We start from the raw sequence: 26,952 nt of genomic DNA on the forward strand, positions 1-26,952 counted from the left end.
GCTGAGAGATTCACAATGATCTCGCTGTTTCTGAAAGAAGCAGCAGATCATTGCGGGGGCTAGATCAACGAACGGGAATGGATTTTCCCGTTCATTGATCTCCGGGCGAGCGGGCGGCGGCATGCACGAGCGGCGGGTGCGCGCGCACGAGCGGCGGGAGCGCGGACAGCGGCAGTAGCGCGGAAGGTACGGATTTCTCCGTCCCTGGTTTTTTAGGGGGGAAAAAAGGGACGGAGAAATTCGTACCGCCGGGGGTAAAGTGGTTAAAGGGATACTGTAGGGGGGTCGGGGGAAAATGAGTTGAACTTACCCGGGGTTTCTAATGGTCCCCCGCAGGCATTCTGTGCCCGCGCAGCCGCTCACCGATGCACCGGCCCACCTCCGGTTCACTTCTGTAATTTCTGACTTTAAAGTCAGAAAACCCCTGCGCCTGCGTTGTCGTGTCCTCGCTTCCCCTGATGTCACCAGGAGCGTACTGCGCAGGCACAGACCATACTGGGCTTGTGCTATACACTCCTGGTGACATCAGAGGGAACGAGGACACGGCAACGCAGGCGCAGGGGTTTTCTAAATTTAAAGTCGGAAATTCCAGAAGTGAGCCAGAGGCGGGGCCGGAGCATCGGTGAGTGGCTGCGCGGGCACAGGATGTCTGCGGGGGACCATTACAAGCCACGGGTAAGTTCAACTCATTTTCCCCCGACCCCCTACAGTATTCCTTTAAACAACGCCCCTACCATGAAGAGGTTAATTTTACTTTATTTTACAGGGCAGCGTCATTAGATGTCTAGTAGGTCTGTAATGTATTGTTTAGTTTTGTGTTTGTTCTATTCTAATTTGACATACCGCTTAGGATATATTCACTGACAATTGAAGCGAACATTCGCTATTGAATGATTTGTTGAGAGTCTTGCTCCGGGCACAACATAACATTAATACTGAATGTATCCAAATTTATTTATATGGACATCTTTCTATATATGACTTTGATCTTATTGGACTTATATTCCTGTTTAAGAAATGTTCTAGTCAACTGATGATTGTTCTTCTGTAAGATTGTATTTCTATTGTTTCACTGTTAAATAAAGAATATTTAAAAAAAAATTATATATATACATATACATATATATATATATATATATATGTATATATACTGTGTATATATATATATATATATATATATATATATATATATATATATATATATAGTAGAGGGGAAAATAAATAAATACATTGCAAAGTGATGCTGTATATACTTGTGTTTAAGCTGTCCCGTGTATAGGCTGACCCCCAACTTTTGCCACTGAAAAAGTCTACTAATGTGTGATCCGTGGATAGTCCAACCTCCCAATGTCTTACCCCTGTATGTGGGGCAGAGTGCCTCGCCCCTCTCTGTGGTGCAGAGTGTTGTGCATATGATCCAGAGTGAAGCATGCCTGCAGAGTGTATGTATGTCATGATGCAGTGTATGTATGTTCAGCAGAGTGTACAGTATGTGATGCAGAGTGCTGTGAAGTGTGCATATAGCTACCTCGTCTCGCCAGCCATCTTTCTGTCTCCTTTGCATTTCTGTATCTGCTACACATCCAGGCTTTAGTGACTTCTGGTCTCTGGGCAGCCATCTTCTTGTTTCCTTTGCAGCTTTGTACTCACCACTGACATCTAGTGGCCAAGCACGGAACTGCAAGGGAAACAGGAAGGGGCTCCATGGGGCGAGAAGAAAGTGAAACCTGGACATCTATTAAGGAGAGCTACACTGGAGACACTGCCAGGAACGAGGAGAGGTAACAATCCACACACCCCCACACATAAATCACATATAAGCCAACAGCCCCTCCAACACACACACACACACACACACTTTTGGGACACTTTTTGTCCCAAAAATGTGCCTTATGTGCAAGTGTATAGGTTAAGTTAAAAAATTGAAGATAGATCAAGAAATCATTCATACTCGCCGTGTAATTCATTCATGTTTCTTTCTGCAGTTCATCATCTTTACTGCTGGCAGACATGAAAAAAGACAGCACCAACTGCCATTATTTATAATAGCACACCAGCTAACAATGTTATAGGTTAAAAGAAAGGTTGATACATAATATATATACGTATATATATATATATATATATATATATATATATATATATATATATATATATATATAGCTATTGCTGTCTTGGCAGTTGGAAACAGTCATTATTTCCGCAATGCAGCAAGATTCACTGACAGGAAGCTGTCCGGGCTATGGTCCTGACATCACACTGTGAAATGCGTTTCACTTCAATATCATCCATACAGGTTGGAGCGGTGCTTTTCAGCGCAGGAAGATTTGGGCGCAGCCGGGGCCACCATAGACTAGAATAGGAATTACTTTTACAGCGGCGCTCAGTGAGTAACGTCAGCGCCGTCAGAAGACAGAGCCGAAGTTGCTTTTAAAACACAATAATTCGGCCTCCAGCAATAGCTGGAAGCCGAATTATATCATTCCCCGCTATCCATGGCGGCCTGGAGGGGGAATAGTAATTAACACGGCCCGGACTTGTGCAGAAGCAGGATCAGCCATATACAGGCTGTATCCTGCACCCAAGTCTACCGGCGCCGATTTCATATGGATGCATACAGGTGTCCCTGATGAACTTTTTGAAAAAAGATAAAGATTTCAAAGGGGGTTAAGTTAAATCCTGAGTTAGGCCCCTTTTTTCACTGGGATCCAGTGTAAAAGGGCCCATAAAGTTTCTCTTTAAATTGTAATCTCAAATGCTCCATGCCCTCTTTCCTCTTGTATCTTAAAGAGTATTTGAGGTCAAATAGACAGATCCTGTCTACGACAGGCTCTGTCTGTATGAGGACAGTTGGGTGGATCGCAAGGTCAGAGCAGGGACAAGGTCCTCCAGCACCCAAGGCTGAAACACCAAAGTGCGCCCCTCCATCCCTCCCACCCCAGCCATCACACACTGATTGCTATTAGACTAAGAGGGCCACAGGGCCCACAACCTCCCCAACACCTTAATATCTAGTTATCTGGCTTGCAGTCACTGGTATGTATCACCTTTTCTTATTTCTTTCTGCTTCCTACATGATTAGGAATGACAGCTGAATGAATTGTGCGCCCCCTCCTACACTGCGCCCTGAGGCTGGAGCCTCTCCAGCCTATGCCTCGGCCCGGCCCTGCGCAAGGTTAAATACATACCTGTCCTGACATCTTTGAGGCACAGGAAACGATGCACCCCTCTTCTCAAACTTTCTAAAACCCCCTGCCTGCATGACTGCGGCCCACCTCTAGCCAATCAGGCTGTGGCTGTGGAGCTGGATGTGGGCCCCAACCATGTAGGCGCGCAAAGCTAGAAACTCTGCAGGGCCCATTCTGAGAGGGTGGTGGATCAATCACCTTTTGGAGGGAAGACATCAGGACTGGTGAGTATTTAACCCCCTGCACCCCCCCTCCCCCATCCCACAGTCCTCCATCATTCAGACAGGCTTGGTCAATTTAGCCTTTGGTATTCTTTAATATTTATGTTACCCACATTCTCAAATACAGGTAGTCCCCGGGTTAATGCACCTGACAGGCATTGTAGGTTCGCTCTCAACCTGAATCTGACATAACACTGTGCCATCTCTGTCGCGTGTAGCTCCTCTATTCCCACCTGTGTCTCCAGTGTCCCTGTCTTTGTCACCTCTGTTCCCCCATGCCTTCAGTGTTTCCCTCTGTGACACATCTGATCTCCTACTGGTTCACCTCTGTCCCCATGTACCCAGTGTACAACAGCAAAATGTCATTTTACCAGTGCTAAACAGTTAGCACGTGAAGTGCCATTCGCGGACTTTTGCGTGCGCAAATTGCTGCGATCGCACGATCGTGGACTTTTGCGTGCGAAAACGTGGACTTTTGCACGTGATCAGCGTCCGATCACGTGCAAATGTCCGCGATTGCAGCAATTTGCGCGCGCAAAAGTCGTCGAATGGCACTTCACGTGCGAACTGTTTAGCACACCCGTGCTAAACAGTTAGCACGGCTTTGTGAATCAAGCCCAATGAGTTTTTTCAGCAGATTTACTGTCCGATCGTTTTTCTGATCGATTTTCCGATTGATTTTCCAATTGTTTTTCTGATCCATTTCCATTCTCTTCTATTAGAAAATTGATCAGTAAATCGATCAAAAAAATGATCAAAATCAGATAGGACCTGTCAGAAATTATCTATCGATGCCAAAAAAAACCTCTTGGTGTATTCCGAGTATAAAGCTCTAATTTGGCTCTTTCTGATTTCCTGGTTGATTATTTTGAGTATTTTATCTGTTTTCTGGAGAATATGTTTGGCAGTATTGGGGGGGGGGGGGGGGGGGGCGATGCTAGATAGTACAAGAATTTATAAATTCAGCGTTATCTCTGGTGCATGAAAGGTAAGTTAACTTCCTTCTGAGAAGAAACTAATTCCCGGTGCTATATAAATACAATAAAATAATACGCCCACTGTGCCATCAATTCTGTGTTACATCATAGGAGCAACCAGAGAAGTGGTATATGGAGTTGACGTTAAATCAATGCAACTACTGGCAGACTGCATTACCATCTGTAATCACAACCATACAGATCTAATTATCCTGAATAACTACCTTGCATGACCTTTACTAGGGAGATTACATCAAAGGATCCCTGCTTTGGTTTAGAGTGACTTAAGTTAAAAATAGAAAAGTATTAAATGTGGCAAATGTCTTTCTTAACTGTATAAACACATTATTTTTCATTTAACCACTGACTTTAAATGCCCATTTGATAGTGACAGTTGACTAATGGGTAAATAAAAACTACTACTTATAATCATTGTGTAATCATTAATGTATGTAAAAACAGAGGATAGCAAACATAGTTCAAAGAAATGACTGCTAACACACCCAGGAGCCATATATGCCTAGGGGAAAAAATACTTAAATAACATGCCACTGCACCTACGATTAATATAAAAAAGGTAATAAGTGGTTTACTTCATATATTAGCTCCCCAACTCAGTAATATGAATATTAATTATGTGACGCCCCAAAAAAATAACATCAAGTGGTATTTACAAGAGATGTAAACAGTAATGATGTGTACAAATCACACTGTAACCAAGCAGCTCAGGGTGACCCAAAACCACAAGGAAAGTATAGGGGAGTAAATGAGACCGAAATGCCCTCCTAGTACTAAAAAAGCAATGCTTAGTGCGGTTTGCCTTTTTAACCACTTAAGGATCACAGGCTTACACCCCCCTAGTGACCAGGCTATTTTTTACAATTCAGGTCACTGTAGCTTTAACTGTGAGCTGCAGGGCCATACAACTTACCACCCAAACGAATCTGTTCCCCCTTTCTGCGCACCAACAGAGCTTTCTGTTATTGGGCTCTGATCGCTGCTGCAGGCTGTGTTTTTTTTTTATTAATTTAAATGTATTTTTTTATAACAAAGCTAGGTGAAATTTGCCTTCTTAAAACAGAAGGACATTTGCAATAATTCAGCTATAAGTAAACATTTGTGGTTACCCACAATGCTCCACTACTGAATATGCAAATGATCCCTTTTCGCCCTTGTAAGCAAGGCAAGCATCCAGAACCGCTAGTGTATAGCAAGCCTATAGCTTTAAATATTACACAGTCACACCAATCCCACAAGTAGACAGCCTGTTTCAGGCTTTTGGTCCTCATCAGTACATGGCAGGGATTGATATGGCTGTATGGGATAGGGCTTGGACCAGTACAACAGAGTAACCAAGCAGCTCAAGGTGACCCAAACCACTAGAAAACAAATGTCCTGTTTTAAGAAGGCAAATTTCACCTGGCATTGCTTATTAGTAGGAGGGCTTTTTGGTCTCTTTTATCCATCTATACATTCCTAGTGGTTTGAGTCATCCTGAGCTGCTTGGTTACTCTTTTTATAATAAAAATGATTTTTTTTTCTCCCTCCCCCTGAGATCCAATCAGCAAGATCGTTTCTCATAGGCCTAGGAGAGCGATCCTTGTTCTTTCCTCTCCAGGGGACAGCCAAGTGACAGGGCTGTCCCCAGTACAGCGCTGCAGTAGATTGCAGTGGCCGTTTCTTTTCTTTTCAGTCTGCTAGCGGCAATTGCCGGTGGCAGACTGTTGACTGAGCTCCGTTACTCAAACACTCCCCCAGGACTTGATGCCTTTCGGCATTAGGCAGTCCTGGGGGAGCCACCTTGCAGCCACCAATCTGCGTTAGGAGGATGTAAGGTGGTTAAAACAGAAGGACACTGACTTATTTAGCATATTTACTACAAAACTTAGCAAGTCGTAAAGTCCTCAACAACTACATAAAGACTGGTGAAGTGAAAGATAACCACAATTGCTATGCCTCTGGCTCTTTGTTTTTCAAGGAGGTATGTTGACATATAATTAGTGTTTGCATACTAATGTGGTATCCTATCTCTAAAGGAGACAATGGGCAGAGCAGTGCACCTGGTATGGTCCCTCACTCATCCGACCTGAAAGGTGTGTGCCTGCAGCTGGCATGGATGGTACAAGAAATGACATTGTTTGGCTGGTACGAGTAGGGTCCCGGCAGATGTGGAGGTTTTGAGAAGGGCATGGGGAGCCTTTGGATGATCCAGAGGCTTCTTTCTTCTCAGGGAAGTATCCATCTTTTTATTGTAAAAAAAAATTCGGCTTTGTTATAAAGAGCATCCAATGTGTGCTGAAATGTTGCCAGCACTTTCTAATGTTAACACAACATTCTAGTGAAATCCCTGCACATTCCTGAAGGCAGAGAAACTTCTGTCAAAGCCCAGTCCCAGCTGTGTGGCTACGGCATAATTAAAGGAAAGGTTTATAGCGTGCAAGACAATAAATACGATTTATATTGCGCTTTTCTCATGGTGGCTTCAAAGCTCCAGAGCTGCAGCCACAAGGGCGTGCTCAGTACGCAGTGGCAGGATTAGGGAGTCTTGCCCAATGACTCCTTACTGAATAGGTACTCGCTTACTGATATGCACAAAGGCGCGCTGCTTCCAAAGGCAATATATCAATCTTCCAATGTCAAGAGTAGAGTGAAAGTGCACATCCACTGCTAAAACCGTGGTTTATTGATACATGTTACAGGCATGTTACAGGAAACTCATCCTATCACTAGGGAGGTAAGCATGCAGACCCTGCAACGATTTTAGTGATAAGTGGTCACTTTTGTGATCTCGTGACGAGGGTACAGGTGCAAACGTCGTTTAGCATCACGTGACGATAATGACCGTCACGGCGGATCCTTAAGATCCCCGGCGACTCCGGCGCAAAGTACCTCAATCGCTTGAAATCTGGTTCGTGCCAGTCACGTGCTGTTTTGTGACATCGCGCATACCCGCCAGCAGGAAGATGGATCATGGAGCGCTCGTTGTCTTGGGACGTCGCTTTGATCCATACTCCTTCCTCACAAGGTGACTATTCAACTTACTCTTGACATTGGAGTATCTACAGATAGTGCTGGTAACATTAACTTTGAGCATGCTTTGGGTTTTCTTTAAGCCATTTATTTTCTCATACATTTTTATATATGCAGGCCCAGCATGTGCAGACCTTGCATAAGTTCTGTTTACAGCAAATACTGTGCCTGACAAATACAAGTTCAGCTATACTAGCTATTAATTCGAAACACCTTTATACTGCAGACGCATGAGCTCCTTTTAATAGATTCAAGATACAGATCACAAAGGAAAATAATGGTATTTGCTTCATGTGGGAAAAGCAGCGCAATGTGCTGCTCAGAGATGGAACTGATAGGGACAGATACAGGGCGTGGATGGAAAAGACGCTGTGTTAAAAACAAAACAGATGTCCCTAATGTAATGTGATCGTTACAGTGTGTCCAAGGAAGAAATCATGAAGATCGAAAGATTATTTTCTAGTATATTTTGGACATAATATTATTTCAAAATGTTTAATTAAAGAATTAGTAACTTAGATTGAAAGTACATTGCCTGTCTGCACTGTGACTAGGAAGTAAGCATCAATCGAGAGGGCCAACAGTCTCATTTTTAGAATTTAGGATATATTTTACATTTAGATTGAACAATTTGTACTGTTCAACAAATTGAACTGTTCTAAGCCCAATCTATGTTAAATGGGAGTGTTCTGCTCACCCTCCTCCATTTTCTTTGTCCTCCCATTGTTAAAGTGGACCTGAACTCAGAACTTCCTCTCTGCTCTAAAAGATAAGCAAACAGCATAATAACCTTTAAAGAAACAAAAAATTATTTGTTACAGCTGATACAAAACCTGCAATAAATCTGCAGTGTGTCTTCTTCCTGCTTTTATGGAAGCAGACATTTTGTTAACATCCTGTGTTTACAAAATGAGATCTCTACCATGGCAGTCAGGTGACACAGTTGAGTGCTCAAATTACAACTTGTGATTAGTCACAAATAAGGGGGAATTCGACAGGCCTAACTCTCTAAATACATACAGGGAGCATTTCTCTATCTTTTTCTTCTGTCCTGTGCAAGAGTTCAGGTCCACTTTAAGTGTTCATTTGACTCAGTGCGCATACACTACACAGGCATAATGTTTGTTGCCCAAAAGGACTCAGTCCCTTGAGTGGCTGTTGGGTAGCCTTGCTCTGTACAGATGGTTCACTCTGCTATTGCCAAGCAATGTGTGCGTAACTTAAGAGGGGTGGAATGTCATAGCATCTTCCAATTTATTTATTAATGACCTAGTGGATACAGTAGTGAGCAATGTTGCTATTTTTGCAGATGATACAGAATTGTGCAGAATCATCAACTCTAAGGAAGATAGTGTTATATTGCAACAGGATCTGGATAGGATGGCTATATGGGCACATACATGGCAGATGAAATTCAATGTTGACAAATGTAAAGTCATGCATTTTGGTCGTACCAATGGTCTAACACCATACAAAATAAATGGGATACAGTTGGGGACATCAAACTTGGAGAAGGACTTAGGAGTACTCATCGACAACAAGTTAAATAATCGTACTCAATGCCAAGCCGCTGCAGCTAAAGCTAACAAAATTTTGGGATGCATTAAAAGGGAAATAAAAACTCGAGATGCTAGCATAATATTGCCCCTGTTTAACTCTCTAGTAAGGCCACATCTGGAATATGGAATTCAGTTCTGGGCACCACATTACAAAAAAGATATTGCAGTTCTAGAGCAGGTGCAGAGACGAGCAACAAAATTGATACGTGGGATGGAAGGTCTCACTTACCAAGAAAGGTTAGATAAACTGGGTTTATTTAGTCTAGAGAAAAGACGCCTTAGAGGAGATCTAATTAACATGTATAAATACATCAGAGGGCAATATAATAGCTTGGCGGATGAGCTTTTTGTCCCTAGGCCTTCTCAAAGGACTAGAGGACATGATCTGCGCATGGAGGAAAAACGTTTTAGCCATTTATTTAGGAAAGGGTTCTTTACAGTAAGAGTGATTAAGATGTGGAATGCATTGCCACAGGAAGTCGTTATGGCAAACTCTATACCTGCATTTAAAGGGGGCTTAGATGCTTTCCTTGCGTTGAATGACATCCATGGCTACAATTACTAGGTAATGCCAATGATGTTGATCCAGGGATTTTATCTGATTGCCATCTGGAGTCGGGAAGGAATTTTTACCTTGTAAGGGTTTTTTCGCCTTCCTCTGGATCAACAGGGATATGTGAGGGAGCAGGCTGGTGTTGTACTTTGTACTGGTTGAACTCGATGGACGTATGTCTTTTTTCAACCAAAGTAACTATGTAACTATGTAACTAAGTGGGAGGGGTAAAAAGGGAAACAATAGGCTGAGCCCCATATTGAGGATTAAAGATCCAGCATGCCAGATCATCAAGCATCCTTGGCATATCTCTGAAGATACCTGTGCCTACACTACATTTACATCTGAGACAGCCCTGACCAGACACCCCAGCTGTGAACAGTCATGTGTAGCATGTGTAGGAAGCTTAATTGTCTAAAACGTTGGGTGTAGTGGCTATTCTAGCTCTGTGATACTAACAGATGGCTGTATACAAAATATAACATATCTGCTCCCAATTTCAATAGTTTACAGGTAAACCAACCCATTTTGTGTGTGGACTCTAAGAACCCATTTTGGAAAACAAAATCAAACATTAATAGTTTAGTACCTTTATCCTAATGCAGGATGACTTGAGTGCATGATTTAAGAGTCAGTCTAGTTAGTAACATAAATGTCCCCTGCTTGACTTTGCCTGACCTCCCAATCCCCATTAACAGTGTTGCTCGGATACCTCATTATCCTATTCGAGTTTGGTCGAATTCGGATAGTAAACTATCCAAATTCACTCGAAGTCGGATATCCGATGTAATCGAATATCCGATTCGACCTCGGATATCCGACGTCACTATCCGAGTCTGTATTCGAGTAAAATATTCGAGCTGGCCTTAAATAGCTTGTAAAACTTGTATTGGAGGTCAATGATGCATGAAACCACCTTTTTTATGAAGAAAAACATCAAGTGATTATGCGGTGATGTAGTAGTTATAAAAAAAGGTCTCAAAAAAAGTAAATGAACTTCATGAAAAGTGTTTGCATGAGAAGGTGTGTCCAAAATGGTTGTTGGAAGTCTTCATTTACGTCGTCTTCATCTTCTTCTTCTATATCTTCTTCTTCTTCTTCTTCTTCTATATCTTCTTCTTCTTCTTCTATATCTTCTTCTTCTTCATCTTCTTCTATACCTTCTTCTTCTTCATCTTCTTCTATATCTTCTTCTTCTATATCTTCTTCTTCTTCTATATCTTCTTCTTCTTCTTCTTCTATATCTTCTTCTTCTATATCTTCTTCTTCTTCTATATCTTCTTCTTCTTCTATATCTTCTTCTTCTATATCTTCTTTTTCTATATTTTCTTCTTCTATAGCTTCTTCTTCTTCTTCTTCTTCTTCTTCTTCTTCTTCTTCTTCTTCTTCTTCTTCTATATCTTCTTCTTCTTCTTCTATATCTTCTTCTTCTTCTATATCTTCTTCTTCTATATCTTTTTCTTCTTCTATATCTTCTTCTTCTTCTATATCTTCTTCTTCTTCTTCTATATCTTCTTCTTCTATATCTTCTTCTTCTATATCTTCTTCTTCTTCATTTTCTTCTATATCTTCTTCTTCTATATCTTCTTCTTCTATATCTTCTTCATCTTCTTCATCTTCTTCTATATCTTCTTCTTCTATATCTTCTTCTTCTTCATCTTCTTCTTCATCTTCCTCTTCTTCTCTATCATTATATTATGTGTCTTGGTTTTCCTTTCTTTTGTAATATTTTTTTTTTACTTCATTTGTGGAAATATTTTATTGTAATAACACCATAGTTATATTTGTGTTGATGGCATAATAGGTAGGTAGTGGCACATTGCAAGCCACAGCGCCTTTTTCTGTGTACCCTGGCGGTGGTAAAATACAGACATCAGCAGGAGGAGGAAGTAGTTGCAGGATTGCAGCTATTTGTAGTGTGTGGTAATAGTCGGTCGGTACTCGGTAGGAGAGTGGGTGGGCAGGTGGCAGTAGAAAATAGTTCTTCTTCTGTTCTCCCTGGCAGTGGTAGCAGCACACAGACAGCAGAAGCTCAATGCAGCTACAGGAGGAGGAGTAATGTGTGTCAGGCAGTGTGATGTGACTGACATAATAGGCCCTGGTACCTAGCGGTGGTACCAGGGCTGTAAATGAACATCATGAGGTTCCAGACAGCGGTCGTGAAGCCCACATTGTGTCCAATACACAATTGGGACAGCACAGTTTTCAACCCGGACACCTCTAAAATAATAACAATTTTTTTTTTTGTTTTTAAATTATTGCAGCTATTGTTGAGCGTAATAGCTGGTGGTGCATGGGCAGCAGCACCTTGTAATGTGTTCCCTGGCAGTGGAGAGGAGACACAGACAGTAGGAGGAAATATAACAGCAGGCAGCATGAGGAGGATAAGTGTGTGTGGCAGACTGGCATTAGGCAGCAGGCAGGAGGGCAGGCAGCGAGACATAGTAGGCCCTGGTTCCTAGCGGTGGTTCCAGGGCCGTAAATACACAGCATGAGGTTCCAGACAGCGGTCGTGAAGCCCACATTGTGTCCAATACACAATTGAGACAGCACAGTTTTCAACCCGGACACCTCTAAATTAATTACAATTTTTTTTTTCAAATGGATGCAGCTATTTTTGAGCGTAATAGCTGGTGGCGCATGGGCAGCAGCACCTTGTAATGTGTTCCCTGGCAGTGAAAAAACACACAAACAGCAGGAGGAAATATAACAGCAGGAAGCGTGAGGAGGATAAATGTGTGTGGCAGACTGGCATTTGGCAGCAGGCAGGAGGGCAGGCAGCGAGACATAGTAGGCCCTGGTTCCTAGCGGTGGTACCAGGGCCGTAAATGAACATCATGAGGTTCCAGACAGCAGTCGTGAAGCCCACATTGTGTCCAATACACAATTGGGACAGCACAGTTTTCAACCCGGACACCTCTAAAATAATAACAATTTTTTTTAAATTATTGCAGCTATTGTTGAGCGTAATAGCTGGTGGCGCTTGGGCAGCAGCACCTTGTAATGTGTTCCCTGGCAGTGGAGAGGAGACACAGACAGAAGGAGGAAATATAACAGCAGGCAGCGTGAGGAGGATAAGTGTGTGTGGCAGACTGGCATTTGGCAGCAGGCAGGAGGGCAGGCAGCGAGACATAGTAGGCCCTGGGTCCTAGCGGTGGTTCCAGGGCCGTAAATGAGCAGCATGAGGTTCCAGACAGCGGTCGTGAAGCCCACATTGTGTCCAATACACAATTGGGACAGCACAGTTTTCAACCCGGACACCTCTAAAATAATAATAAAAATTTTTTTTAAAATTATTGCAGCTATTGTTGAGCGTAATAGCTGGTGGCGCTTGGGCAGCAGCACCTTGTAATGTGTTCCCTGGCAGTGGAGAGGAGACACAGACAGCAGGAGGAAATATAACAGCAGGCAGCGTGAGGAGGATAAGTGTGTGTGGCAGACTGGCATTTGGCAGCAGGCAGGAGGGCAGGCAGCGAGACATAGTAGGCCCTGGGTCCTAGCGGTGGTTCCAGGGCCGTAAATACACAGCATGAGGTTCCAGACAGCGTTCGTGAAGCCCACATTGTGTCCAATACACAATTGGGACAGCACAGTTTTCAACCCGGACACCTCTAAAATAATTACAATTTTTTTTTTCAAATTAATGCAGCTATTGTTGAGCGTAATAGCTGGTGACGCTTGGGCAGCAGCACCTTGTAATGTGTTCCCTGGCAGTGGAGACACAGACAGCAGGATGAAATATAACAGCAGCAGCAGGTGTATGTGTGTGTGCCAGTCGTCACTTCATGTTCCCCTCTCGCCGACAACAGGGGCCATGAATTCGCCTTCCACCCAAGCCTGGTTCATTTTGAGAAACGTCAGTCTGTCCACAGACTTGTGAAACAGACGAGATCGCATCTCAGTGACGACTCCACCGGCTGCACTGAAGCAACGCTCTGACAGTACGCTGGAAGGGGGGCAGGAGAGCACTTCCAGTGCGTACTGCGCAAGCTCGCTCCAGATCGGCAGGTGCTTGACCCAATACTCCATGGGATCAACAGGGGCCACGCTGTCAAGACCGCTGAAGGACCCCATGTAGTCAGCCACCATGCGGGTCAAGCGCTGCCTGTGACTGGAGAAGGATGCTGCTGCAGGCACCTCCTCTCTAGTCCTTGGCAGCTCTACACTCATGTAGAGCTCTTGGGTCAGAGACAGCAGGTCTGTGGTGCGCGAGCGCTTGCTGCTGGTGGATGCAGGCACCTGCTGCTGCCTCTGTGCTGGCTGGACAGTGGGGGTGGATGGCTCAGGGAAGGCTTCCTGCAAGTGCTCAACAAGGGACAGCTGCAAATCCCTCATTTGTTGCGCATAGTCTCCTCCTGCAGGCAGGAACTGGCTGAGCTTCCCCTTCAGACGTGGGTTCAGCATCATGCAGATCCAGATGTCCTCCCTCTGCTTCATCTGGATCACCCTTGGGTCCTTGCGCAGGCACCTCAGCATGTGCACTGCCATTGGGAACAGTCTGGCCACGTCTGTTGGCACATCATCGGCAGCCCCAGAGCCGACATTGCTGTCCTCCTCTGCCTCCTCCACCTCATCCTCTCTCCACCCCCGCACCAGTCCAGCTGCGCTCTGCTGCTCCCCCTCATCAGCAGCAAGGTCAGGGACCTCCACCAACTCCGAGCACTCCTCTTCAGAGGTGGCCTGTGAAGCTACGTGCAGCTCCTGCTGGTCCAAGGCTGCCGCTCCCTCTTCCACCAGTGCATACAGGGCCCTGTCCAGCACACACACCAAGGGGACCCATTTGCACACCATTGCATGGTCCCTGCTCACCATGTTGGTGGCCTGCAGGAAGGGTGCCAGGACTGAGCACACCTGCTGCATGAGCCCCCAGTCCTCCGTGGAGATGATGGACGGGAGGTTGGTGGCGGCACGCCCAGTTGCAGTGAGGGAGGCAACTGTTGCTCGTGCAACGTACTGGCTGACAGCCTGCCTCTGTTCAACCAGACGCTCCAACATTGCCAGGGTGGAGTTCCAGCGAGTTGAAACATCGAGCATGAGCCGGTGCTGTGGCAGGTGCAGCTCCTTCTGCACCTCTTCCAGGCTCGCCACGGCTGCAGGCGAGTGCCGGAAGTTACGCACAACCTTCCTTGCCGCCTCAAGGAGTCAGTCCATCCCCTGGTAGGTCCGCAGGAACTTTTGGACTACCAGGTTCAGGACGTGCGCCAGGCAGGGGATGTGGGTCAGGTCTCCCCTGCTGATGGCAGCAACCAGGTTTGCCCCATTGTCGGACACCACCTCTTCAACTCTGAGGCCTCTGGGGGTCAGCCAATTCCTCTCCTGCTCTCGGAGTTTGGCCAGGACGTTGTTCGCCGTCAGTTTGGTCTTCCCCAGGCTGACCAATTCCAGCAGCGCTTGGCAGTGGCGGGGCTTCACGCTGCTGCTGAGGCGGGGGGTTTGGGCTGGTGTGGCGGAGGATGGAAGCGGATCAGAGGAACCTGCTGCTGTTCCGCTGACCCTGCATGGTGGCACCACCCACTGCGTTGTTGGTGCTGCTGCTGCTCTGACAGTGCCCGATGCTGCTCCCCCCTCCTCACCCCCTTCCACCAAGATGACCCAATGCGCGGTGAAGGACAGATAGCGGCCTGTCCCAAACCGGCTGCTCCACGAGTCCATGGTGACGTGGACCCGTTGACCCACCGCGTGCTCCAGCCCTCTCCCGACATTGGCCATCACAGAGCGGTGAAGTGCAGGGATGGCCGTGCGTGCGAAATAATGTCGGCTGGGGATTGGCCAATCGGGGGCTGCACACATCAGGAGCGCACGCATGTCGCTCCCCTCCTGCACAAGGGAATAAGGCAGGAGTTGGGAGCACATGGCCCGTGCCAGCAAGCCGTTCAGCTGACGCACGCGACGGCTGCTGGGAGGCAGAACCCTGACCACCCCCTGGAAGGTGTCGCTGAGCAGGGTCTGGCGAGGTCTTTTGCTGGCACGGGAAGCAGTGGAGGGAGCAGAGGAGGCCACTGAGGACTGGCTGCCAGAACAGGCCTCAGTGTCGGCGGCAGGAGTTGCAGAGGGAGGAGGAGCAGTGCGTTGCTGACGCACTCCTGCTGCCGACGGCTTTGCAGTGGTGGCAGGTCTGCCACTGCCACTGCCAGCTTCCTTCAACTTCACGAACTCCTCATGCTCGTGAAAGTGTTTCCCTGCAAGGTGGTTGACCAGAGAGGTGGTGCCAAACGCAGAGGGCTCCTTTCCTTTGCTGAGCTGCTTGCGGCACTGGTTGTAGGTGGCATACTTGCACTCCAAATATGGAAGGGTGAAAAAATTCCATATTGGGGAGGTGAAGTTGCCCCTTCGGCTGGAAGGTGCTGCTGCCGCTGGTCTCCCTGTGGTGGTTGGGGGGGGGGGGGGTCTTGGTGCGGCTGGTGGTGGCACTGGCAGAACTCGTCTCCTGATCAGCACGCTGTGTGGCCTGCATACCACGCCCACTTGTGATCCTGCCCATGCCTGCGATGCTGATCCTTCTAGCAAGGCCCGCAGACGCATCCTCCTCCTCCTCCTCAGAGCTGATGATATCCCCACTCCTAGGACCTGGTGGCAACCAGTCTTTGTCCTTCACAATGTCATCATCATCCTCCCCCTCCACAAACATGTCCTGCTGGGATCCCCCAAACTCCCCTTCTGCATGCATGGGCAGATGGACAGTCACCACTGTCTGACTGTCCAAAGCATCATCCCCCAAAGTGCCCATCAGCATTTCTTCCTCCTCCATTGCCAATTCTGCCGCAACGGCACTCCATAGCCCCGCTGTGCTTGGGGATAAGAAGGTGCTGAGTGACAGGGTGCTGGTGTCGCCCGCAGGGGCTGGAGAACTGCACTCCTCCTCCTGCTCCCCAGGCAGTGCTGGGCGGCTGCTGCTGCTCTTGCGAACAGGAGTGGTGGCGGGGGTGGAGGACTCGGTTCCAGAGCTAATGGTGGCCTGCTCATCCACCATCAGTTCCACCACAGCGTCTGCGTCCTTCTCCTCAATAGGACGGGTACGACCTGGCGGTGGGAGGAACATCTGGGCCACACGCTGCTGCTGCTGCTGCGTGACTCCCAGCTGTTGGGTGGCCAAGGCGTCCATGGCCAGTGGCTAATGGCAGAATAGCCACTGGTGCAGACGCAGAACTGTGCATGGTGGTGGTGGCGCGGCTGCCACGCCCACGACCTCCTCTCTTGGCGATGCCCTTGCTGCCCCTGCCCAGACCGCGGCTGCCAGTGCCAGACATTGTATATTTTTAATATTATACAAATGAAAAAAAAAACTTATGTATGTAAAGGCGGGTGGGACAAGTGGGGTACTTTAATGGGGTGGGACTAGTGGTGGTGGGTGTGTGAGGTGACGGACAGGTGTACTCTACAGCAGAGATCGGTGTAGCGCTAACGAGAGAGTGCACACTGCGCACACAAAGACCCTAACTGACGCTGACTGACCGTGTCCCTATACACAGACTACAGTACAAGTCAGCAAATACACAATAGAAGTAATATATAAACAATAGGACGGGTGTAGCACTAACGAGAGGGTGCGGACAGCGCAGACGTGCACTGCGCACACAAAGACCCTAGGTAACGCGGTGACGGACGGTACCTATACACAGACTAGAGTACACTACAGTACTAACTAAACAATAGAAGAATCTAGCTAAACAATACAACAGGTGTGACTAGATTACAGAGAGCAGATACAGCAGGACAGGTATAGCAGTAAAGCTGGGTCTTGCTAACTATAAAATAGTACAATATCTATCTAACACAGAAGTAGTACAGTAAGGACAGGTGAGAGCACAGGTGAGGTGAGGTAACTAGAGACTAGAGCAAGAGCACAGAGGAGGGCAGGCACAGGGCCTAGCTGCTGGCTGCAGGCCTGCAGCAGCAGCACCAGTGACAGACTCTCCCTCCCTAGTCCCTAATCACACAACCTAAACTGCCTAAAATACAATCTATCTACAATACAAAGCAATACAGTTGAAGATCAAGTGTTGGAGTGTAAAAACGCTAGGTTTAGAACAATAGCAATGCACTTGCACACAGACAAAAAGCACTGGAGCAGTCTCTCAGTACATTCAGTCAGTAAGTCGCAAGCAGGACGAGTGAGGCAAGATGGCGTCCGCTATTTATAGAGGGGGGCTTGGCCAGGCTCCCCCTCTGTGATTGGCTACAGTCAGAGGGCTTGGAGCCCTCTGATTCGCTTGTGAGGACTCGAGGTGACGTCTGTCGTGACGCTATCCGAGCTCGTGACGCTATCCGAGCTCGGATAGCTAGGATATCTCCGGATAGCTGCTTGCTAACCGAATGCGCTCGGATAGCACAGCCCGGATAGTTAATACTATTCGAGCTCGGTATTCGAGCTCGAATAGTGAAAAAACAGCTAGGATATCCGAGTAACTTGGATATCCTAGCTCAGATGAGCATCACTGCCCATTAACACTAACCTTATCTTCCTTTTCCAAGCCCTAATCTCAGCCCCCTTTTCTTCCTAATGCTAACTGTGGTGATGGATTTAGAATCCCCAAAAGTGTGTATGGAGAGTATGGATGTGCCAGTGCCACTCCTGCTTACTAAAAAAAATCATCAGGCAAGATCATAATCTTACATGTGGTCTTAATTTTGTGAAATGAGCTAAGACTGAACTGCCAGGCAGTCTCTAAGGGGTTAACATAAAAGAATATTGATCGCAGTACAGAACACACATGCCTCAAAAAATCCCCTCTACACAATCAAGAATTAGCATTTGCCAGCCTACTTCAAGGGTCATAGTCATTGTTGTGAATACAACTAATCGACCATGACGGCCCAACATCTTGAAGCATGTCCGATCAATACATGCGACCAATTTCAGAGCGAAATTGGTTGCATCATAGATTGGGCATGTTCTTGGAGGCACCGATATTCATCCGATTTGATAATAATTATTGTGTCAGGTGGTCGATTGGCCACCAAGTTGTGCGATGTATGGGATTCTTTTGGTACCAAACATGAAGAGGTTAAAGTAAACAATTTCTTATACAACTTACCGTAATCTGGTTCAAGAGGAGAGCAATAATGTGTAGCAACCTATTAAGTTGTAAGAAAAAAAAGTATTACACCCTTTTAATAAACAACAATTAACTATTCTACATGGTTACATTAAGCCAAAACAAGGGTCCTTAACTTCTTCTGTCCCTTGTTAGTAATCAAGACTTTCCTCCAGCTCAGGATCAAGCCTGGTTCAGAAGAGTTGGTTTAGACAAGGAAGCTAGGTTATGCCATGTTGCCATGCTGGCTCGACAATACTTTGGACAACACTTACCTAATTAGAGCTTTGCCTCTCCATTTTGTCTCTTACAAATTCAAAGTTATGCATCGCAACTGGAGGAGATGAAAGGCCCAATAAGAACTTATCTCCCCTAGTCTATAAGAATTGTATTGCATAGAAACCTTCACTCCCAGGGCCCATCCCAGATAGGAAATTAAATTAAAAACTATTGCTAGATAACTCAACCTTGTAATTATTTTTCATTATTTATTGTATTTATAAAACACCAGCACCAATATATTACTCAGCACTGTACAATGGATAAATAGGGAAACAGACAAGGTACAAAATACAAGATTGTACAATAGAGTTTAAGTCTTAGATACCACAAAGTTAAAGTTCAAGTCCAAGTCGGTCCTTATTAGGGTACCTGATGAAGGGACGCATGATCAAGTTGGGTACACTGGGGGAGGAGCCTGCCAGGGGCTTACAATATGGAAGATTTGGCTTCCAAGAAACTGCATTTTCGAGGTTGACCCAAATAAACTTCATGCGGTGGAACTCCAACAGGGCCAGAAAACGCCATGGACTTATGCTGTTGGAAATGCAATACAGAAAAAGGTGATTTTGAACACATCTAGTAAGCTTCCTCCCCTATACAAAAATTTTGGAAGGATATTGCAGCCTTTTTTTTTTCTCCTAAACCCTCAATATCACTTTTGTCTTTAGCAATGTTAGGAAAGTAATAGTGAGGAACCTAGTTGTTGAAAAAGGAAAAGCGTATCACCACCGGGGTAGGGCCAGAGGTAGCATAGGTCAAGGTGGCGACTGGGCCCATCCTCTTAAGGGGGCCCCTGCATACCCAAGACACTATAATGACTACCTCCTCCTCCCTCCCAGGTCCCGATATTGCCAGCATGCCACCAGGTTACAGAGACACCACAGGGATGAAGATGGAAGGACACTGAAGGAAGAAAGGGTAAGCGCACCTGCTTGACAGGCAACCAATCGGTTGTGGGAGGCCCATGTCTAAGTTCCGCATCAGGGCCCACTGATTGTAGCTACGCCACTGCATATCCCTCCTATACTGACTGAATGGATTACTAGGATATCGGACTGCCTAGAGACTGAAGATCAGGTTCTGCCAGGAATTGCTCTTGCAGAGGCCAAGACTCTGCCTAAGCGTGTAAAGATGTGGCATTGCAGTTATAGGCTGCATACCTGTAACCACAGATAGGTTACATGTAGGTCACTTCCTCCTGTATTCATTCAGTATATGGAACACCTGAGGTTGTTTATTATCAAGAAGATTGTTATCTTTTTTTTCTCTTGTCTTCTCTTTAGGTCCAAACTCAGAATTTCCTCTCTGCTTTAAAAGATAAGCAACACTATAATAACCTTCAGGCTGATTTTACACTTGAGGTGTTCATTTGCGGTGCGATGCCCTAACACACTGCATCATCACACAGCAACCTACAAAATCACAAACATATGACCCTGCATGATCAGAGTGCACCAACAGGGCCATATACATAGCACCGCTCACCAACTTCCTTCTGAACCAGCCCTAAGAGTGACGGTGTACTAATCTTGGTGCCAAGTAGGGTTGGGCAAAAATGGTGTCCAATATCCAAATTTCCATCAATCGGGGCTATTATTATTTTTATTTATATAGTGCCAACATTATTATAGTGCTGTACAAACATACATTAAGAAACTGTATAATCAGGACATCCAGCAACACACGTACAGTACAAATACATACAATTGATGTGTAATTTGATAACATCACCAGTACTGGTATATGTTCATTTGGTAAAATGCACCAGAAAGAGGAAACACTGGGAGTGGTCCCTTGCCTTTCAAATGTACAACAAACTAGAGGGTAGTGGGATGGAGACACTAGGGGAGTAGAGGAAGGGGTTAGGGGATGAAGCAGTGACCCTCCAATTCTACTTAAAATGCCATAATGTTGATCAGTTAACTGGCAGCTTTCTAAATTTATCAAGTTTGTTCTAAATGCTTAATAATAACATTTATTCTGATCACTCGACACATTTCTGGTTCCTGGTCAGCAGACATTTGCATGCAAAGTACATTTTATTGCTTGTCCCTACTTTCGTTACAGTTAATTTTTTAATAACTAAACTTTAGTTTGAAAAATGGGTGTTTTATTTTTTTTACCAGGTGTGGCTAGGGGAAGTTGGTGGAGTTTTTAAAATCAAATCTGGAGCATTAAATCAAAAGTTAGCTTAAAGAGGAGCTGTCAGCCATACTATCTCAGAAAAAAACACACATATATAAGTGGATAGATACTTTCTCTACTTACATAACATAGAGTATGTACTGCACTGTCCACATTTTGAGTTTAGTGATTCCTCTATAGTAAAAAATGAGAAAATACTTTTTAGGATTTTCCATTTTAACTGTGTCAATTTTGAAGCCAATCCTAATGTTGTTTCCTGTCTTACTCTCCTCTGCCTGATTGTGTATGCATTGCCCGCCCTCCTCCCAGTCTTCACACACTCCCACCCAGCTCTGAGTGATTTTCTCAGCATGAGAAATATTGGCCAATCAGAGAGGAACAGGGGTGGGGCAGGGGAAAATGGGAGGGAATGATGCTTCAGCCAATCAGGCTGCATTAGTTAGGTCTAAGGGGAAAAGGAGAGGAAAGTAAGGAAGAAAAAAATAAAACCTGCATGCCCTGCAACTTCCTTTGTGCGGCAGATGTACTAACTAAGAGCCAGGAAAACTGGGGAATGATGTTTTATGGATAAGAAAAATAAGAGGGATTTTTAACTTTTGGATTGCCTGGTTAGCATCCTTATTACTTGTTTACCAGATCAAAATAAATAATTGATCTTTGATTTTATGCCCGACAGTTACACTTTAAACACTACATGTCAAGTGTTGGTAATTAGTCAGCAAAGTATTTTTGTTGCTCGTGTTGTTTAGAGCCTATTCCACAGTAAAAAACGAAGTACTGTTACTCAGATTCTGTACCTTTCTGCATTTCTACAAGGGCTGACTGTTGAGGTGTCACCAGATGCAGGCTAAAGACTTGTACACATGTCCAACAAATGCATGACCAGCTCCACGATATTACTGACCCCACGACAAACCGTTTACATGACTTGTATTTTCCACGCAGATTAAAAATTTGTGATAACAGAGGCGCCAAATTAGAGTAAAACCATCTAAGATCAGTTTAAAAGGAGGGGGGTTGGTGGATACCACCCTCAGGTATACAAAGACCAGCCAATGAGTCGTTATATATAAATAATATAATTTATTATAGAATCTCCAGGCATGCAACGCGTTTCACGGGTCAAGTGCCCGCTTCATCAGGCAATCAGTGTTGGAGATACACGAGGCTGTATTTTCCACGCAGCAACTAACTAAGCGACCAACTCATTTGCATACTGTGCACGCAAGCAGAGTACAGACTGCATGATACTGTCAGTTGGCCGAAAACGAAACTAACATGCGGCGGGGACCAGAAGACACTTGAGGAGCAGCGAGCGCACAGGACGGCTGCAGGGGGCTAGGGGAAGCCTCAAGTAAGTGAAACTTTTTTTTCCCTCCAGGGTTAAAGTTCTCTTTAAAGGACAACTGTATCAAGAGGGCTATGGAGGCTGCCATATTGATTTCCTTTTAAGCAATACTAGTTGCCGGGCTATTCTGCAGATCCTCTGCCTCTAATACTTTTAACCATAGACCCTGAACAAGTATATGCAAGTCAGGTTTTTCTGATATTATTGTCACATTTGACAAGATTAGCTGAATGCTTGTTTCTGGTGTGATTCAGATACTACAGCAGCCAAATCAGCACGCCTGCTAGGCAACTGGCATAGTTTAAAAGGAAATAAATATGACAGTCTCTATATCCCTCCCACTTCAGTTGTCCGTAACCATTTTCACCTATTGGAAGTGACTTTCAAGTCCAAAAGGCTGCTGTGCTAGTTTGCGATCATGCGCGCCCTGGCACGCTACCCGTGACGCCCCCCCCCCCCCCCCCCCCCGGTAGCCCGGAGATCAATGAATGGGAACATTGTTCCCATTTATCGATCTAAGTCCCCAGTAGAAAAACCGACGGCTTCTTTTTAGAGACCACGGTCTTTCTGGGAAAAAAAAAAATCATGTCCACCTTTATTTCCAAATAAAATATTGGCGCCATACATTGTGCCATACATTGTGATAGGGACATAATTTAAATGGTGTAATAACCGGGACAAATTGGCAAATAAAATACGTGGGTTTTAATTATGGTTTTAATTATGGAAGCATGTATTATTTTAAAGCCATAATGGCTGAAAACTGAGAAATAATGAATTTTTTCCATTTTTTTCTTAATATTCCAGTTAAAATCTTCTGAAGAGTAAGAGGTCGTCTTATACGCCAGATGTCATTGATGCCAGGTGATACACCCTATCCTGTTACCACCTCTCAGATCTCGCTGCTGAGGACTGTAGTGAAGCGGTGCAGGCGCACATGTGTGAGATCTGAGAGGCAGAGAAGGAGGTAAATAGGATACAAGGGCGAGCCAGATGGGTGAAAGAGGCGTGTTTTATGGGCTCTGATAAACAGGTACAAGGAGAGCTGACCAATCCACTCAGGGAGAGAGAGAGCTGACCAATCTAAACAGTCAATCGCCTACATACTGTTATATACTGGGTTCCACAATCAGTACAGCACCAGTATCTGCTCATCATACATAGCACCAGTATATGATGTTTTTTTAATTTTTATTTGGTGTGCGTTGGAAGAGGGGTAGTCTCTCTTACGGCGAGTATATCCCAAACTCTATATTTTAACTGGAAAAGTTGGGGGGTCGTCTTATACGCCCAGTCGACTTATACGCCGGAATATACGGTAATTGGTGGCGTAAAAACAAGATATCGGTCAATTCATTGTGATAGGAGTGATAAAGTTATTGGCGAATAAATGGGAGGTGAAAATTGCTCGTATGCATAAGGTGAAAAATGACTGAAGGCATACTGCAGATAAAAGTTCAATGAGCCACCATCTGGGTAGTTTGAAGGCCAAATAGTGATTTAAGTTTCTCTCATATGAGATAAAATATTATTCTGAAAAAAGTGTGGTCATACACAATGCAAACTTTTTTTTAAAAGAAAAAGAAAAATAACAACCAGAATCATTTACTGGACTTCTGTGCTAAACTTTATTTTGCCTATGTAGTCAAAAATAAAATATAGTGGGAACTGCTATGAATTTTTCAAAAATAAAACTTGTATGAAACCGAGAAGAGTCAGCTTACTGATGATTGTTTTATTGCTTAGCATGAACAATCAGCAAATATCAGCTCACACGTATCGGAATAACAGGTATCTCCTTAGTCATAGCTCAAGTAGGAAGTGGTCCATACAGGTACATAAGAGCAAGTTAGCATGACTTGTTGTCCCACCTGTTTCTTAAAGAGACAAGCACATGTAAATAGTAGGCTCCTTTCACTAAGTCCATTGTGTTGCATCGCAATGGACATTATAATTCTATGAAGTGATATTCCTACGGGGCTTTTGCATCTTGTGTGGTGCAGTGTGTTATGATACAGTAATGTGGTGCAATAACCGGGTAATGTGTGTGTTTACAAAGGCAGTTAAGCACACTTAATTTGTACTGTATGCCTCACTCTCCTTTACTGCATAATCACAGTGCATGTACGCGGTGCGACTTTTCAGCAGTTTTGCATTGTGATCAGTGTGAAAGGAGCCTAGTAATCAGTACAACACATATCAAATAATGTATTAGGCCCAGAGCAGGATCATCCACCAGGCAACCTACGCAGGTGCTTGGGGCCTACTGGGTGTCAAGGAGCCCACATGCCACCTTCTCTGGCCTCTCTCCTCTTCAACTTACCAAAAGGACCACAAAGGGACCCATAATCTACTACCTTGCATAGCGCCGCATTACATCTTAATCCATTTCTCATTAGTCCCCTTTCACACATGCCTTGTGACTTTTAGCAGCGTCTGATTTGTGTGTGGTAAAAGTTCAGCCCCTTTTTCCTTCAAAGTTTTCAGTGGCTGCTCAGCTGATCATGTGACTCTCCAAAATGCATCAGTAGTCATTGAGCATTGCTAACTTCAGAGTCAGCTGTCATGTTTGCATTGCAGTCAGCCCAACGGAAGAAAAGGCATAGGTTAGTGCTCACATTACACATTTTATGTGATTTTAAAGCCTATATAATTATAGGTGTGGCATCTTAGTTACATTCCATACTGGAGTATATAAAAATATGGATTAAAAAAAAGACTGGTGCTGTTTATTTTATTCCTTCTTGATATCAAAGCAATTAACTCAATGGTAAAGGATAGATTTATGCCAGATAACAAGTTTATAAGTAGGTGAACTGATAATAATGTAGTAATAAGACCACTGTGAAGGGATTGCATTTCTGTTCATCTATGTGTTCATAAACTCACAGATTAGTGACAGCCTAATTTTATTAGATTAGCGACGTGTCGGTTTTGACATCAGCCGTAAGATGATCTACTATTGCAAAATGTACTTTGGACTTTTTGACACATTAATTGTTATGTTTGGCTTTTTTGCTGCCATATCTTTTTACATGTATCTGAATGCATACAGTGCTGGGCCAGTATTTTCAGAAAAGCGATACCATACAAGCTCACACTTGAAAGGCTTCTTAGTGGTAATGGAGGTTACAGTGATACTGGGGAATGGGTGAGAAAGACAGCACACAAAAGGGTTTGTGTCCTAAACAGATTGCCTGGAATTTACCTTTAGGCTAGCCACTCAGTCTGCTGGGAAGAAAAACTCTCTGAAATCCAGTCATGGATGGGCAGGTTGAAAGTATTGCCGGTCTCCTGACATTACAATGTTGTAGTTTGATGGATGCAGAGAAATTTGACTCTCTCCTGCAGGGTCAGGTGGCACATGCAGGATAAAGCTTGCAAACAAATAGCACTGGAAAAATATTATGGTTATTTTGGATGTCCAAAAGCATTTTGTTTAACTGTACAATGCACAAATGAAATATCAGGGAAAAAAAAGAAAAAAAGTTTATTTTTTTCAACAATGAGATTGTGAAACTGCATGAGGGTGCAAAAAAGGTAACACACAGCAAATGTCAGTTTAAATGAAACAAAAAAAAACAGGGAGGGATCTTTTTGGCAGTCATTATATTATGGTGTCAGTCACCAATGACACATCCTTTAAAGAGGAACTTACCAAAAGATAGAAGTGTGTGGGGGGTGGGGGGGTAAATCAATACATTGCAAAGTGGGAAGTTAAAAAATCAAAGCAAAATCAATAAATGATTGATATTCACCATGTCATTTGCTCATGTTGTTTGATCCACAATGAGCCTGTGTTTAATCATCTGTACTACTGGCAGACGTGAAAAAAACTAGACAGCACTGATTGCCATTATCTATAAGCATACCCACTAACAATGCAATAGGATAAAAGTTTTTTTTTTCTTATATATATACATATGTACACAGGGAGATACTAGTTGCTTGGCAGTTGGAAACAGCGGTTATGTCCCACAATGCAATGGGGTTCACAGAAAGGAAACTATCATGGCCATGGTCATGACATCAAACCGTAGGAGGGGTTTTACCACAATATCAGCCACACAGATAATGATCTTTTTTTTTTTTTTTTTTTTTTTAAAGGGTAATGATTTCTCATGGGAAAGGATGTATTAGCTACTGATTGGGATAAAGTTCAATCCTTGGTCAATGTTCCTCTTTAAAGGATACCCGAGGTGACATGTGACATGATGAGATAGACATGTGTATGTACAGTGCCTAGCACACAAATAACTGTGCTGTGTTACTTTTTTTCTTTCTCTGCCTGAAAGAGTTAAATATCAGGTATGTAAGTGGCTGACACTGGCCTGACTCAGACAGGAAGTGACTTCAGTGTGACCATCACTGATAAGAAATTCCAACTATAAAACACTTTCCTAGCAGAAAATGGCTTCTGATAGCAGGAAATAGATAAAAATGATCAATAGCTCATAGATTTTAGCTCTGGCATACTTCAATGAATGTGTCATTGAGCAAAAACAATAAAACAGTTAAAACTTAAAAAGTAGATTTAAACATAAAATAAAACTGTGGAATATCTTAAAAAGTCATTTTTAGGAGAAGGAAGATAGATACAATTGTTTATTTGGT

The sequence above is a fragment of the Hyperolius riggenbachi genome, chromosome 1, assembly GCF_040937935.1.
Source record: "Hyperolius riggenbachi isolate aHypRig1 chromosome 1, aHypRig1.pri, whole genome shotgun sequence".
Classification (NCBI taxonomy): domain Eukaryota; kingdom Metazoa; phylum Chordata; class Amphibia; order Anura; family Hyperoliidae; genus Hyperolius; species Hyperolius riggenbachi.